This window comes from Dipodomys spectabilis, unplaced genomic scaffold, assembly GCF_019054845.1.
Source record: "Dipodomys spectabilis isolate Male_0828 unplaced genomic scaffold, ASM1905484v1 ptg000255l, whole genome shotgun sequence".
Taxonomy (NCBI): domain Eukaryota; kingdom Metazoa; phylum Chordata; class Mammalia; order Rodentia; family Heteromyidae; genus Dipodomys; species Dipodomys spectabilis.
This window is the reverse complement of record NW_024870932.1, coordinates 402,802-418,967: the sequence shown is the minus strand read 5'-3', so window position 1 is coordinate 418,967 and position 16,166 is coordinate 402,802. Positions and strand designations below refer to the sequence as shown.

Genomic DNA, 16,166 nt, shown 5'->3' with positions numbered 1-16,166 from the left:
CAGCAGATTAGATTCAAGCACTTGGTGAACAGAATTCACAAGCTGTGACAAAACTCTGTCATCTTCAGGGTGCAATTTTGTATATATACATTGCATGGATATGCTTCTCTTACATTTGGCTGTAGTGGACTGGCCATGGTTCAAGTGGGACTGTAGCAGTACATGGGTCAGGGACAGTGATTTTTGCTATGTACTCATTCATAGTCGGTCCATGGCTTCCAAGTAGTAGCGCTATTTCTGAAGGTCTAATACACAAAATGAACCATCTGATGCACTGGCTCAAACGTTGTCTCCTGCTGCATTCCAGCAAACTTCAAAAATTCCACCTGTTCCCCTATAGCTGTGAGCTAGAGCAACTGTCTGTGTTCCAGATGTGCACACATTTGTCAAAAGAACCACTTGCCAGATACTTGCCATCGGGACTGAAAGCAACACTGTACACAGGTTCTTGATGTTTTGTCAAAGTATGGATGCAAATCCCTCAGTCTACATCCCATAACATAACTATAGAATCAAAGGACGCACTTGCTAACATAAGGTTGGCATTTGGATTATTTGTCCCAGGTCCTGCTGGACTCCATTTTATAGTATAAATTTCTTTATTATGTGCTTGCAAATCATGTACACAATTATCTTGTTTCATGCTCCATATCTTCAAAGTCATGTCATCAGAACAGGAGGCCAGAAGATTGCCAGTGGGGTCCCACTTGATAGCATTTACTTCATTTGTATGTCCCTGGAATGTTTTAATATATCTGTGTTGTCGTAATTTGCAGACATGAACGCACATCTCTGTACTACATGAAGCAAAGGTGTTGTTGCTCTGCCAGCCAACATCCAATGCGGGTGCAGAATGAAAAGGAAACTGCTGCTTGGCTTCACAATTATTTGGGTTTTCAATTCCATTCCATTGGTCCTGAGGTCTGTTCTTGTGCCAGTACCAAGCTGCTTTGATTGCAAAGGATTTAGTAGTAGAGTTTGAATTTTGATATTGATATTCCTCCAGCACTGTTCTTTCTGTTGAGGATTGTTTTTGCAATTTGGGGTCTTTTATTATTCCATATGAATTTTTGGATTGCCTCTTCTATTTCCTTGAGGAATGATGTTGGAATATTGATAGGTATCTCATTGAATTTGTAAATAGCCTTGGGAAGTATTGCCATTTTCACGATGTTGATCTTTCCAATCCAGGAACATGGAAGTTTTTGCCAATTTCTAAGTTCTGTTTTGATTTCCTTTTTCAAGTTTTCAAAATTTTCATCATAGATGTCCTTCATTTCTTTGGTTAAGATAATTTCTGGGTATTTTATTTTTTGTGGGGCTGTTACGAATGAAGTTGCTTTCCTAATTTTAGAAACACTTTTCTCATTGTTGGCATAAAGAAAAGCCATTGCATTTTGAGGGGTAATTTTATACCCTGCTACTTTGCCAAAGTTTGAATCAGCTTGAGCTCCCCCATGACCCAGCAATCCCACTTTTGGGCATTTACCCAAATGATCACAAACAAGACCACACTAAAGCTACCAGCATGACTATGTTTATTGCAGAATTATTTACCATAGGTAAGATATGAATCCAACACAGATGCCTCTCAGTAGATGAATGGATCAAGAAAATGTGGTCTATATACACAATGGAATTCTATGCCTCCATCAGAAAGAATCACATTGCCCCATTTGTTAGGAAATGGAAAAACTTGAAAAAAATTATATTAAGTGAAGTAAGCCAGGTCCAAAAAAACATAGTTTCCATGGTTTCCCTTATTTTCAATAAGTAGTATATGTATGAGTCAAGCAGAAAAGGTCAGATAAGTTGATGTTAGGGAAATGAACCCTAAGATATGTATTCAATTTTTTTTTCTTTCATGCGATTGTTTCTAACACGTTTATAAGATTATTTCTTTGTTGCTTTGTATGTCCCTCCTTCACGGTATAACCCCTGCTTTCACTGTATTTGATGTCGGTATAATTTGTGGAGGGAAAGGGAAAAAATAAATCGCTTAAATAGGGATACATTTGGACCCATTGCAACAATGAGATGTACAAGTCGTTATGTTGAAAACGACCTTTATAACTGTCGTGGGGGGAGGAAGAGAGGAGGGTTGGGTGAAGAGGTGGGAGTAGGATAGGAAGGGATGGGCAGAGGAAACAAAAGAGGAGGCTACAATGTTTGATAAGAAATGTACTCATTATCTTGCCCATGTAATTGTAACTCTTCTGTACAGTATTTTCACAATTAAAAAAACACATTAAGAAAAATAAATAAATAAAAATAAAATTGGATAAAATTCAGGCCAGTTTAGTTTCAGGCTCTCCCCCACCCCCACATCCTTCCTCCAACAGAAGGGATTCAAGACCAACTGTTGATATGCCTTGCTAAACAAGCAAGCCCTGGGAAAATGAAGTTCTACAAAATTACTTCAGTTAAAAGAAATATTGTCTTAAATTTTTGTTTGAAAACTTTAGAAAATGTGCATACAACTGATTTTGATTTTGGGGTGCTTAAAGATTTGAGTGTATTTTGTATGTGTTTGTGAACATGTTCATGATAGTAATTGTTAGCATTTTGTAACAATTGTGTGAGTTTAAATTTAAAATTCAAAATGTTATGAGCTTTGGACATTACCAAAACATTTTTAAAGCATTTTCACATTGTTTAAAATAGGTTTTTTAAGGATTCTTTAACTTGAAAATTAGAAAATCTGGTATTTTAGAATGCGTAAAGCTGTTTATACTGTAATCAATATATCTGGCTTAACAAAAAGGAGAAACTTAGAAGCTAACAGAATACCTATCTTTAGGAGTGGATGGTGAACAGGCAGAAGTGCAGTTTAGCTGGTCATGCATGGAGGAACAGGCCATGGGAGGAGTCCACGCATGGTGAAAGAGGGCAAGCTGGCACAAACACAGTTCATCTAATGCTAAAGAGTCGGATTGGGTGCGTGCCCTTTCCACAGGAAGGGTCAAGTGGCCCATCTTTATTCTGTCAATTTTTCCTGCAGATAGACACTGGAGACATGATGGTAAAAATGAGTGATGTGAAGATCCGTTTAGCATTGCTAAAACTGCCCCTTGGATGTGTTAATATTAAAAGTAAGAAGGCCGTAAAAAGAGGGTTAAAAATTTCATTTGTTCAACGTGATTTGCTCTCAATGATATTCTCCCATTGGATATGTTTTTTTAAGGCATAAAGGTGTTAAATCTAGATTCTTGGTAAAATGATGGTGATTGTAATTTTTTCATTAAGAAAATATGTTATTTGAGTTTAAACGATTTCATGTTGTATCTGTTTTAAAACAAGCAGCCAAGAGGAAATGAGTAACACACCTAGCCTTGAGAGTTCAAGGGATTTTTCAAATTGCAGCTAAAAACTAAAGTATAGAATATTAAAACAGATTAATAGGAGGCTCATAAATTAGGAATGGATTTCTGTATATAAAGTTTAAAAGTAAAATTGTTCTAAACATTTCCCTCAAAGTACAAAAAGGAAAAATTAGGATTACCAAAAAGATTGCTTAATTACTATTTCAGTTTGCTCTCATAGGTATTTTTTTAACAGTTCCCAGCAGGATCACAAAAAGGAGTGAGGATTCTTGTAAATTTGTCAGATGTAACTTTGATTCTTAGTAAGTTTCAGGTAAGGATATGCTTAAAAGCTACTTCTATGTTGATCACCTTCTTGCTTTTAATCGGAGTAAAGTGGTATTTTTGCGACTCATTGATTTGCAACTGGTTCGAATCCAGCCCGGGCAGAAAAAGGTCCATGTGAGACTGTCACCTCTACTCAGCCAGCAGAAGGCTGAAAAAGTAAGCAGAGCTGCTTTAGGATTCAAAGTGGCAGAATGTGAGCCTTGAGCTGTAGAGCTTAGGGACAGCACTCAGGCCCTGAGTTCAAGTCCAGCAACCAACTAAGGGAAATGCCAATGAGGCATTTTTCCCAGTGTGGAGAAGACACTCCTGGGACTAAAAGCAATGGAGGAGCATTCGGAGATTGTAAGCCATTGCTTGAACGGCAGAAATAATATCAGATCCTAGAGTCATTTGTATGTGCCCCTTCAAAAATTGGTCAGAATCAGGAGGTGATGGGAAGATAGTTTGTAAGCATGCCTAAAGTCTATGACTATCTACCTTGTAAGGGACAGGAACTAGTCAGTCATCTGTGATAGTACTAAAAGCTAATGCTGTAAAATGTGGAAGATAGTTTAGATCCCAACCTCTGTATGTGCCCAAAGCTCTAATTGGCATTAACTTTTGAGCTGACTCCAGCTACATGAAATTCATCTGCTCAGGAAAAAGTTTGTAAACCTGAGAGTGTTTTTCTATTGATATCTGTCTGAAGGCCTGCATAGGTAACTCAGACATTCTTAGGTTACTAGAGATCACATTACTAAGCCATCCAGAAAGATCCAGAAGACTAAATAATCTACACTGCTGTAGTCAGAAAAAAGGTCTGTGAATTTGTCAAAAGTTAAAATGTTGTTCTTAATGACGTTTAATCCTGGTAACCTCTTTGTAAAATAGGCTAAGGATATAGGTTCCTGGTTAGGTAGGATCAACACCCCTGAGTCAGCTTGAAAAAGTGACAGAAGATGAATCTTTGCCCATCATCCCCTTTTAAGAACAAGGGACCACAGTCACTTTTTTAAAAAATGTGGCAAAATTGACAGAAGGAAAAGACATGGGAAAGAATAGTACAATCCTGAGCCCTCTATATCTGCCTTGAAAATCCTAGCCTTATTAAAAGAACTATCTCGTTGAAAAAATTGTTATCTTGGTTAATTATCCTGGGCTATTGTCTAAATAGCTTTAAAATCTAGTGGGATCATAGCCTGCCAAGCCTATGCAATGTATCCTTAACCAGTCTGTGTAGGAATTTTCAGCCAAGCATGAGATGTGACAGTCCCATGCTACTGCACTTGCTGCTGCACACCCTAATGAGTAAAGTTCAATGACAGCTTGACAGTCACCTGGAGCAAATCTGTATCATTACCCAGACCACCCCCACCCTGGTAAAAGTAGACTCAACTCCTGCCTGATTCCATCACCTGAAAATGCTTCCTGGTTGAACGCTGCTAATACTAAGATCTTGTAGGACATTCTTTTGGTGATATCCAGTAAGATCTTGTAGGACATTCTTTTGGTGATATCCAGTAACCTCTCTACTCCCACAGTGGATATTGGGCTCAAGTATATCACTGGCTTGCCTTACATACATCAGGGTCACAGCCTAGTTTGGCTCTGGTATTGTAATAACATGCTTCCTCCTGGGTGTGTTTTAAAGATAAAGGAGAGATTTTTTTAAATCAATGGAAGTAGGAGTAGGAATGAGAACCAGCCTTAATCTTAGCCTTAAAATCTAGTAAGCTTTTCATCCCACTGGTGCCTTGAGGCTTTCTGAAATAACTTGGTTCCACAAGTCGAAGGAAAAATGGGCAGTTTTAAATTCTAGCCCCAAAGAAGCTCAAGGAATTGTAAAGAAGTAGAGTGTAGTAAAGAAAGACTTAGGAAAAGAATTAGGGAAAATTTGGTATCCTCTAGATAAGAAAGGATTTAAAAAGTAAGGATTGTCTTAAAATATTCATAAAGAAGACAAACATCAGAAAGTTTAAGTATGTAGCAAATTGTGTGAGTATGTCTTAAAATTGGAGCTTACGAGTACAGCTGGTATAAAGGTGTGGTATACGGAGTCAGGATTGCTGGAAGAAAATGTAAGAGCCTTTGTTACTTTAAATTTTGTTACTCACAATCGGACCTTGTACACTGGTGTCCTTTGTAAAAAGAGAATCAGCACAGTCCATCTATTAGTTCTGAGATCCCAATACCAAACTGTAAATATAGAAGATTGTGCCAATTAGGAGACCATGATTGGTCCCCGATGTTCTAGAAGAGGAGAGAATGAAGAGCCAAAGTAACTCCAATTTGAGATTAACCACACCATATTGTGCCAAGCTGCCCTCAGAGTAACCCCAAGATAGAGAAAAAAATGCAGGATGCCACCAACACTGTCCACCCTTATGAAAGAAGAACAGTTGTCCAAGTGTTCCAGGAACAGGATAAACCAATAGTTCAGAAACAGGGCAGAGCAGTTAGGGTGGACTCAAACCAATCATGTAACTGCTTGTGTGGAAATTCCCTAAATTTGTTTGTTCAGTACTATAAAAGCTGTGCTGATTTTGTGCTCTGGGACTCTTAATGTCACCGGTTACCTGATGTGCGGAAGACCAAGCTTGAGCTTGCAAATAAATGACTCTTTTGCTGTTTGCATTGGTAGTGGTCTCTGGTGGTCTTTCGTGGGTCCCAAGTCCATACAACAGGGCTTGATACAAAATGTATCTTCTCAGGGAATTAAATGATAGCATTTATAACCAAAAGTATTTAGGGTCATTATTAACATCTAACACCTGCTGAGGTTTTTTTTTTTTTTTTTTTTTTTTTTTTTTCGGGTATGGGGCTTGAACTCTGGGCCTGGGTGCTGTCCCTCAGCTCTTCAGCTCAAGGCGAGCGCTCTACCACTTGAGCTACAGCGCCACTTCTGGTTTTCTAGTGGTTTATTGGAGATAGGAGTCTCACGGTCTTTTTCTGCCCGGGCTGGCTTTGAACCGCGATTCTCAGATCTCAGCCTCCTGAGTAGCTAGGATTACAGGCGTGAGCCACCGGCGCCCGGCGTGAGGTTTTTATTTATACTTCTCTTTCTTCCTTTCTTTCTTCCTCCCATTCTTTCTTCCACCCTTTCTTTCTTTCTATTCTTTTTTCCTTTCTTTCTTTCTTTCTTCCTTACTTGCTTTTCTTCCTTCCTTCCTTCCTTCCTTCTTTCTTCCTTCCTTCCTTCCTTCCTTCCTTCCTTCCTTCCTTCTTTCCTTTCCTTCTCTCCTCCTCCTATTCTATTTTTCTTTCTTTCTCTTTCTTTCTTTGCTTTTTTTCTCTTTTAGGAAATGAGTATGAATTTAGATATTTTGTTGGCTGAACAAGTATTCTACCATTAGAACAATCCTTTTTTCAATGTAGTTACTTTGCTCATAGATTATCAATTTTGCTGAGGGCTGAACAGAGGCTAAGTTCTTCACCTCTGTCTGCCAAGTAACTAGTATCACAAATGCATTCCAACATGCCAGGCATTAAGATGTTATGAGAATCTTATTACTTTCCTTGCACACTGGTTCTGAGCAGTGATCTTCTCAATTTCTACCCCTTTAGTTAGTGATGTGAGCTCCAATAGCCTGCCCTCAGTATAGATTGTCTACATGAATGATTGAAGGCAATTTCATGTTAATCTCTTGCTGTTATAATTTTATTTCTAGACAATTTTTGTGTATATGTGCACATTAGCGTTAAAATGTTGCTTTCCCCCCTTTTTTTCCTTTTTTATATTTCTTGGTCATGGGGCTTGAATTCCAGGTCTGGGCGATGTCCCTAAGCGTTTTAGATAAAGGCTGGCACTTTACCACTTGAACCACAGTGCCACTTCCGGTTTTCTGGTGATTAATTGAAGGTAAGAGTGTTACGGATTTCCTGCCAGGGCTAGCTTTGAACTACCAACCTCAGATCTCAGTTCCTGGGTTGCTAGGATTACAGGTATAAGCCACTGGCTCCCAGCTAAAATGTTACTTATTTTAAGTTCTCTGATTTATTTGAGGGACTAGCATGAGTGTGTAGAAAGGTAACTTTCAAGTCATCTCTCTAAATAATTTCAGAGATTCATTTTCATAATATTTATTGCAGTGATTAATAACAGAAGCTCCCAAAGAAACAGAATGACCCTTCATTTTCTCCTTCCTATAGGTATTATTGGAAGAAAATGAGAGAGATCTGTCTAAATCAATATGTACTTGAAATTATGAAAGGTGATTTTGAGGACACATAAAGAGCCAGATTACACAATGTGCTTTTCATTTTCTAAAGAAAGGAATGTCATTTATTGACAGGCTTTTTCATCTGAAAAACAAAAATCCCAATATTATAAATAAGCTGAAGGGGATCAGCAACCATTTAAGTGTGATATAGCATTGGAGACCTCAAGACATGAATTTATTCAGGTAAAATATTTATTTGGGAAAGGTTATCTGTTCACTAAATTTATTCATTGTAAATTTTTATTTTTATTTATACACCACTTAATATATAAATACATATGTATATATATATATATATGTGTGTGTGTGTGTGTGTATATATATGTGTATATATATATATATATACACACACACATATATATACATATATATATATAAAACAGCAATATCTGTCCAGTGAACCTTAACAACCCTGCAACACCACTGCACATGCAAACTTAAGTGTTCACCATTGTAAGCCAGACCTGTGTTTTATCAAAGCTTTGTATATACTGTGTTATTTTTCATTTACGGTTGACACAAAATGTGTTTGCCCCTAGAAATAAATGATGGCATTATAACTACAATAATTTAGTGTAAATCTTTACATTGAAACCATGTTCAGTATGAGTTGTTGTTTCTTTACTTTTCTTATTTTATCTTTAGGAAGTTCATTTCAGTTTTGATGTACTGTTTGCCAGACAGGTACTCCACCACTGGAGTCACTCCACCAATCCTTTCTTGTTTAAGTTACTTTACTCATAGAGTAGCAATTTTTGGATCCAGACTAAAAAGCAGGGATCGTGATGGCATTCCAATATCTCTACCTAGTAAGTTGATATAGGTGAAAGTTTCCTTTCTAGACTGATTCAGAACTGTGATCCTCCCAAATTCTACCACTTTAGTTAATAGTGTGTGCTTCCATTCTACCTCTAGAAGATATGACAGAAATAAATGATTACAGGTAATTTGAGTGAATCATTGGCTAATAGGTGATTTGATATTAAAATGTAGGTTAAGTTTGAAAGTATAATCATATTAGTCAGATACTTTGCTAAGTAAATTTTGCTTCACATTAAAAACACATCTCGACCAGAATTGAGGACTTATTTGCTGTCGGTCAACTTGTATGTCATTTGGGAAGCTTCATTTCTTCCATGTGTGATAAAGGACTTTGAATGGTCTGATGTGCTGGCTCACATCTATAATCATGGTTAGCAATCAGAAATAAATAGATTGGGGCTGGGAATTTGGCTCAGTGGTAGAGCGCTTGCTTTGCATGCCTGAGGCCCTGGGTTCGATTCCTCAGCACCACATAAGCAAAAAGAAAAAAGCCAGAAGTGGCACTGTGGCTCAAGTGGTAGAGTGCTAGCCTTGAGCTGAAGAGCTGAGGAACAGCGCCTAGGCCCAGAGTTCAGGCCCCATGACCGGACCCCCCCCCAAAAAAAAAAGAAGAAATAAATAGATCACAATTTGAACATAGCCTAACCAAAAATTTAGAAGGTCTCAATCTCGACAAATTAGTGGATCATGTTGAATCATGCCATTAATCTCATCACAAGAGGCTAAGTTTCTGCCCATTACCTGCATCACATGTAACTGGCTCACTTGGAGGCAGTCACATCTCCTGATGCAGAAACTGGGCTGAGATTTAGCCAAGAGGAGGGAAGAGTCTGCCCCACCTTCTCAGGGTGGAGCTCACAGAATGCAGTGAACGTGCTTGCTTTCCTCCTCCAAATGTCTTGAGATGCCCTACTGCTGAGTGTTCATTATTTGATTCCAGTGACCTGTGGTAGAGGTGTAAGGAAACATTAAATTAATTTCATATTTTCCGATTGAGCTGCTCTTCGCAGCCTGTGATTTCAACTCACCAAGTGTTCATTATTTGAGAGTTGAGAATACTGAGGCGGGGGGGAGGAGGGTGAGTGAAAGAGAGGAGAGATAGAGAGAGGGTGAGAGGGAGAGAGAAAGGAAGGAAGGAAGGAAGGAAGGAAGGAAGGAAGAAAGGAAGGAAGGAATAAAAATAAAGAAAAAAGGAAGAAGGAAGGAAGGAAGGAAAGAAGAAAAAGAAAGAAAGAAAGAAAGAAAGAAAGAAAGAAAGAAAGAAAGAAAGAAAGAAAGAAAGAAAGAAAGAAAGAAAGAAAGAAAGAAAGAAAGAAAGAAGGAAAGAAAGAAAGAAAATGAAAATGAATGGTTTGAAGTCAGGAGTCACATGGCAGAGGTACTACCTGTATTTGGTATTAGATCTGCCCCTGCCATACAGACCCTATGCAGACACTTGTACATGTCTTGGCTAAGTTTCCACTCTTTATGTGTTACCTAGGTATCTGGCACACCTAGAGGCAGCCACCTCCCCTTCCTGCTACGTCACAACCTGGTCAGCCTCTAGTCACACTTTCCATCTGACCGAAGAAGAGTCCCAGGCCCTGAACATCCAGATTCAGTGTGGCAGAATTCTCCCTCACCTGGCAATACCTCATCCGGTCCTTTGCCTAGATACTTCCTGGTCCAAGTTTGGGTGGCCTCCCCCACCCTTTTTTTTTACATGCCTCTCCACCATGTATGGCATGGACAGCAGATCAGTATATAAACTACTTTACCTGACTGAATATCATGTGGTGTTCTCTTCATTAACTATCTAATGAAACTTACCTAATTAATATACCATATACTTCAGAGTTTCTAGTTATGAATCCATGGATATTTTTCTGACACATGTGAGGTCAGAATCTACAAAACATATGTACTAACTCATCATTTAAACTATAATTCTGCATAGAATCTTTATTTTTAATATTTTTATTAATGTGAAAATACCATAAAGAGGGGTTACAATTACATGGCAAGATAGTGAGAACATTTCTTATCAAGAATTGTTGCCTCCTCCTTTGGTTCCCCATATCATTCCTTCCCCTCTCCACCCCCTCCAAACCCCACGCCCCCTTACAAGTTGATGTTAGGCGAAACGAACTCCAAGATAAGCATTCAAATGTTTTTTTTTTCTTTCTTGCGATTGTTTCCAACATATTTATAAGATGATATCTTTCTTGCTTTGTATTTACCTCCCCCAGGGTGTAAGCCCTGATTTCACTGTATTTGATGTTGATATAATTTGTGGAGGGGAAGGGAAAATAGGTTTTAAATACGGTTACAGGTGGACGTATTACAACAATGAGATGTACAAAACGTTATGTCAATTTTTATTTAATTGTGAAAATACCATACAGAGAAATTACAATTACATGAGCAAAGTAATGAGTACTTTGCTCATGAAGCATTGTTGTCTCCTCCTTTGTTTCCCCCTCCCATCCCTTCCCATCTCCCACCACCCCTGCCAAAGTTGTAAAGATCGTTTTTTGACATAATGGAATTGATGCTGGCTGTTGGAAAAGAGCTCAAGGAAGGATGCCATTTAAAGCCTTATAATTTTATTCTTTACCAGGGTATTCTCCTGCTGCTTTGGTTGTTGAGAGTGGCTAAAAGAGCAAGCATTCCATTGGGAGCAAGGAGACACCATATGAACTTTACTTAGATTTCTGAATGATTTGCTGTCACATGTACTGCATTTTGCAAGGCGAATCTGTCAATACCTACCAGTTTTAAGAGATAGCAGGAGCATTAAAAGAACTCTTAGAGACAAATACATCTTCAACCTAATTGGTTCCAAGCATTCCGTCTAATGCATATTCAACAGGTACTGAAACTTGTGTTGGCTGTATCTATGTGTCTTTCTCATGTGTGCATGTATACATGTGTATATGTATGTGTGTATTTGTGTGTATAACATACATATGTACATATATAAGGGCAATTGCACACATATGCATATATAAATAAATATACATATACAAATATATGGGCATACATATACATATATCAGGTGTTCAGTGATTGATTTAATCTAGAGCTTACAGCAAATTGTCATTTTCACAAAATGTACATGATAAACTGCTCTGAGGATCTGTGCTCACTTCCCCCATTACCTCATTTTTCATCCCTGTGAACAACTTCAGCCTACTTTCCATAGGATAGCTTTGTTTTTGTTATTTACTGATCATAAAAGAAAAAGGATGTTTATAAAAGAAAATGAACTTTTAGGTCACAGGTTAAAGTATATTATCCATCCCAATGATTCCTATGAGATAAAATTTATAATAGTACTAAAAGTGAAAAGGAATTCCTAGATCTGTTGTTTTTCCATTTAGAATGGCAAAGAATAATTTCATAGCACTGTTATAACTCTTAAAGAATGCAAGGGTAACTGATGATCCCTATCTTTTTCCCACAAAACCAGTGGATCCTGAAGGATAATAGTAGACCAGCATATATTCTAAGAAGCAGACATGGAGCATGAAATAGAAAGAGAGGAAATGAGAGAGAGTGAAGGAGAGAGAGAAATATCATAATTCTTAAAGTGCATAACAGATGAACAAGAGCTGTATGAGAATATTCATACTGCTATCTTTAGACTCTACAGGTACATTTGAAGATATTTGATATATGAAAACCCATCAATATAAAATATAAAGTGATTTGGATAAAAAATAAAGATTACTCAGAAGAAATTATAAATGCAACAACAATCTTCACAGAAGCAAACTCTCAGAGATATTTCATGACTTTTAAAAGGACAAAGTGGCTGAAGTTAGTATAAATTTAGAAGTATGACAATACATAAAAAAATATTCATATATTTCATTATATAACCCAAAGCAGAAAGCAAATGTTGTTTAGATGATTTTTTTAAAATACAGTCTCTCAGGTGCTGGGTCGGTGGCTCAGGGGTAGAGTGCTTGCCTTGCATGCATTTGGTCCTGGGTTTGATTCCTCAGCATCACATAAGGAGAAAAAGACAGAAGTGGTGCTGTGGCTCAAGTGGTAGCACTAACCTTGAGCTGAAGAGCTGAGGGACAGAATCCAGGACCCAGAGTTCAAGCCCCACAACGAACAAAAACAAAAACAAAAAACTAAGCAAAACACATTCTTCACTTTTGTGGCCTCAACTCTAATACCACTGATTCAGCCTAGGTCCAAGATTTTCTGTGTGGACATTTCTCAACACTCCTGATTCAGACGCTACTTGAGAAAATTTTTAATCAATATTGTGTTAATTTTGCTCTTTGTAAATTCACATGCACCTGTAAAAAATGGTTTGGCCATCCCAGTAACATTCTCAAAGTACCTCGTAATAATGACTTACAAAAATTTGTATTATATTATAACAAGGAAAACAATGCTACAAATAAAGAAAAGCAATAATTAAATATTAATGATTAATAAAATAAAAAACAAATACCAGTGTTTCCAGTATTTCAAGTGTACTACATATTAGATTTTACTATTTCTCATATTCCTGTACATTAAAAACTGGCTAAAATTATGATGTTCAACAAGAGTTTTATAGGCTATGAGAAGTCTTTAAAGTTACCCTCTAAGATTACTATTTATATCTCATCTCATAATTTATATATGGCTTATATCATCATTTGTTCCTCGCTAACATATAAAGAAAGGAAGCCCTAAAGTTTTAACAGAAACTTTATAGTAAAAGTCTTAACTCTTTGCTCTGTTTCTTTACATAAAGACTTTGCAACTTCCCATTAGTAGCGTTTCTATAAAGTCTGAAATGGACATACATAGTAGTATATGTCTAGTACCATAAATCTTAAATACTTTATGGAAAAGTTTATGGCCTGACAAAAAGTCTTAATTTTGGCATATATAAGCAAATTCCCAAAATTAAACATATAAAAACATTAAATGTTTTGGAGGGAGGTCCAGTTGTGAGTCCTGAACTGTGGGCCTGGGTACTATCCCTCAGCTCTTCAGCTCAAGGCTTGCACTCTACCACTTGAGCCACAACAGCACCATGTCCGGCTTTTTTTCCTGCTTATGTGGTGCTGAGGAATAGAACCCAGGGCCTCATGCAAGCAAGGCAAGTGCTCTACCATTGATCTACCTTCTCAGCCCAAAACATTAAAACTTGTAACAAACCTTAACACTTGCTGCAGTGTTCATTATGACAGGTGACTTGTATAGAATAACTGAATTCCTCTTGCTACACATCTCTTGAACAACAAATATCCGGGATTATTTTGTTTTTGACATATCAATCTCGACTTTATTCTTAAATGTGTGCTTATGTATGAAATATATGGTTCTAAAATTTCACTACAATATTTTTGAACTTACTTTTTGTTGAATTATCTAGTTTAAGAAAATCAATTCCACTTTATATATAAAAAATGTTCTGTGCTCAATTCGGTAGCACATACACTAAAATTGGAACAATATGCAGAAGATTAGCAAAGCCCCTGTGCAAGTATAACACACAAATTCGTGAAGCAGTCCATATTTTTACAACAGATGCTGGAGGGGATGTGGCCAGAAGGGAACCCTACTGCATTCTTGGTGGGAGTGTAAACTTGTTCAACCACTTGGAAAGCAGTGTTGAGACTCCTCAAAAGATTCCACATAGAGGAAAGAAGGGAACCTTACTGCATTGTTGGTGGGAGTGTTAACTTGTTCAACCACTTTGGAAAGTAGTAGGAAGGTTCCTCAAAAGACTCCAAATAGAGCTCCCTATGACCCAGCAACCCCACTTTTGGGCATTTACTCAAATGTTTACAAACAAGACTACACTAAAACAACCAGCATGACTATGTTTATTGCAGCACTATTAATAGCTAAGATATGGAACCAACCCAGATGCCCCTCAGTAGATGAATGGATCAAGAAAATTTGGTATATATACACAATGGAATTCTATGCCTCCATCAGAAACAATGACATTGCCCAATTTGTTAGGAAATAGAAAGACTTGGAAAAAATTATATTAAGCGAACTAAGCCAGGCCCAAAGAAACATAGGTCCCATAGTTTCCCTTATTTGAAATATCTAGTATATGTCTGAGTCAAGCAGAAAAGTTCAGATAAGTTGATGTTAGGGAAATGAACCATAAGATATGTATTCAAATGTTTTTTTCTTTCATGCGATTGTTTCTAACACATTTATAAGATTATTTCTTTGTTGCTTTGTATGTCCCTCCCCACAGTATAAATCCTGCTTTCACTCTATTTGATGTCGGTATAATTTGTGGAGGGGAAGGGGAAAAACAAATCGTTTAAATAGGGATACAGGTGGACCTATTGCAACAATGAGATGTACAAGTTGTTATGTCGAAAATGAACTTTAAAACTTTGGTGTGGGCGGGGGAGCGGGGAGGATTGGGTGGGGGGGGGCAGGGGGAAGATGAGAAGGGATGGGAAGTGGAAACAAAGGAGGAGGCCACAATGCTTGATAAGAAATATACACATTATCTTCCTCATGTAATTGTAACCCCTCTGTACAATATTTTCACAATAAAAAAAAAAGATTCCACATAGAGCTCCCCTATGACCCAGCAATCCCACTTTTGGGCATTCACCCAAATGATCACAAACAAACAAGACGATACTACAACTACCAGCACAACTATGTTTATTGCAGCATTATTTACCAAAGCTAAGATATAGAACCAATCCGGATGCCCCTCAGTAGATGAATGCATCAAGAAAATTGTGTGTGTGTGTGTGTGTGTGTGTGTGTGTGCATGGGAACTCTATCGTCCATCAGAATGAATGACATCACGCAATTTGTTACGAAAAACTTGGAAAAAAAATTATATTAACTGAAGTAAGCTAAGTCCAAAGAATCATAGGTCCCATGGTATCCCTTATTTTCATTAAGTAAATATATGTCTGGGATAAGCAGAAATGGTCAAAAACTATGTGCATATGACTAGATAAGGTGATATTAAGCTAAATGAGCCCCAAGATAGGAACACGGTTGTTTTTTTTTTCTTTCTTGCTGCTGTTTCTAACGTAATTATAACGTACAATGTGATTTTTTATTTTTATATGGTCTTCCCACACAACATAACCCCTGTTTACACTGTATTTGATGTCGTTGTGCCTGCGTCTTGTATATATACTTCTCTAATTTGGGGAGGGAAAGGGAAAAAACAAAATGCTTAAAAAGAGATACAGGTTGACCCATTGTAACAATGATATGCACAAGACACTATGTTGAAAAACTAACTTTACAATTTAGGCGGGGTTGGGATAGGGAGTGGTGAGGAGTGTACTTGTGGAGGTGGAAGGGAAGGGATGGTGGGGGAAATACAAAGGGGAGGTAACAATGCTTGATAGGAAATGTACTCATTACCTTGCACATGTAACTGTAAGCCCTCTGTACATTATTTTTACAATAAAAAAAGGTTAAAAATATTCTGAGATGGAAGAGTTTATTTCTATTATTTTACCCATATTATATCATTAACAAAGAAATTAATGCAATA

At 37.4% G+C, this 16,166-nt stretch overlaps 1 non-coding gene and 1 pseudogene across 1 annotated transcript; one reads left to right on the top strand and one right to left on the bottom strand.

Annotated features, from left to right (window-relative positions):
- Positions 1-231: 231 nt before the first annotated feature.
- On the bottom strand, positions 232-5,132 carry LOC122124942 (annotated as a pseudogene).
- Positions 5,133-14,080: 8,948 nt separating this feature from the next.
- Positions 14,081-14,187, top strand: LOC122124947. The gene has a single exon (XR_006150698.1). It is a non-coding gene; the product is annotated as a U6 spliceosomal RNA (small nuclear RNA).
- Positions 14,188-16,166: the final 1,979 nt, after the last annotated feature.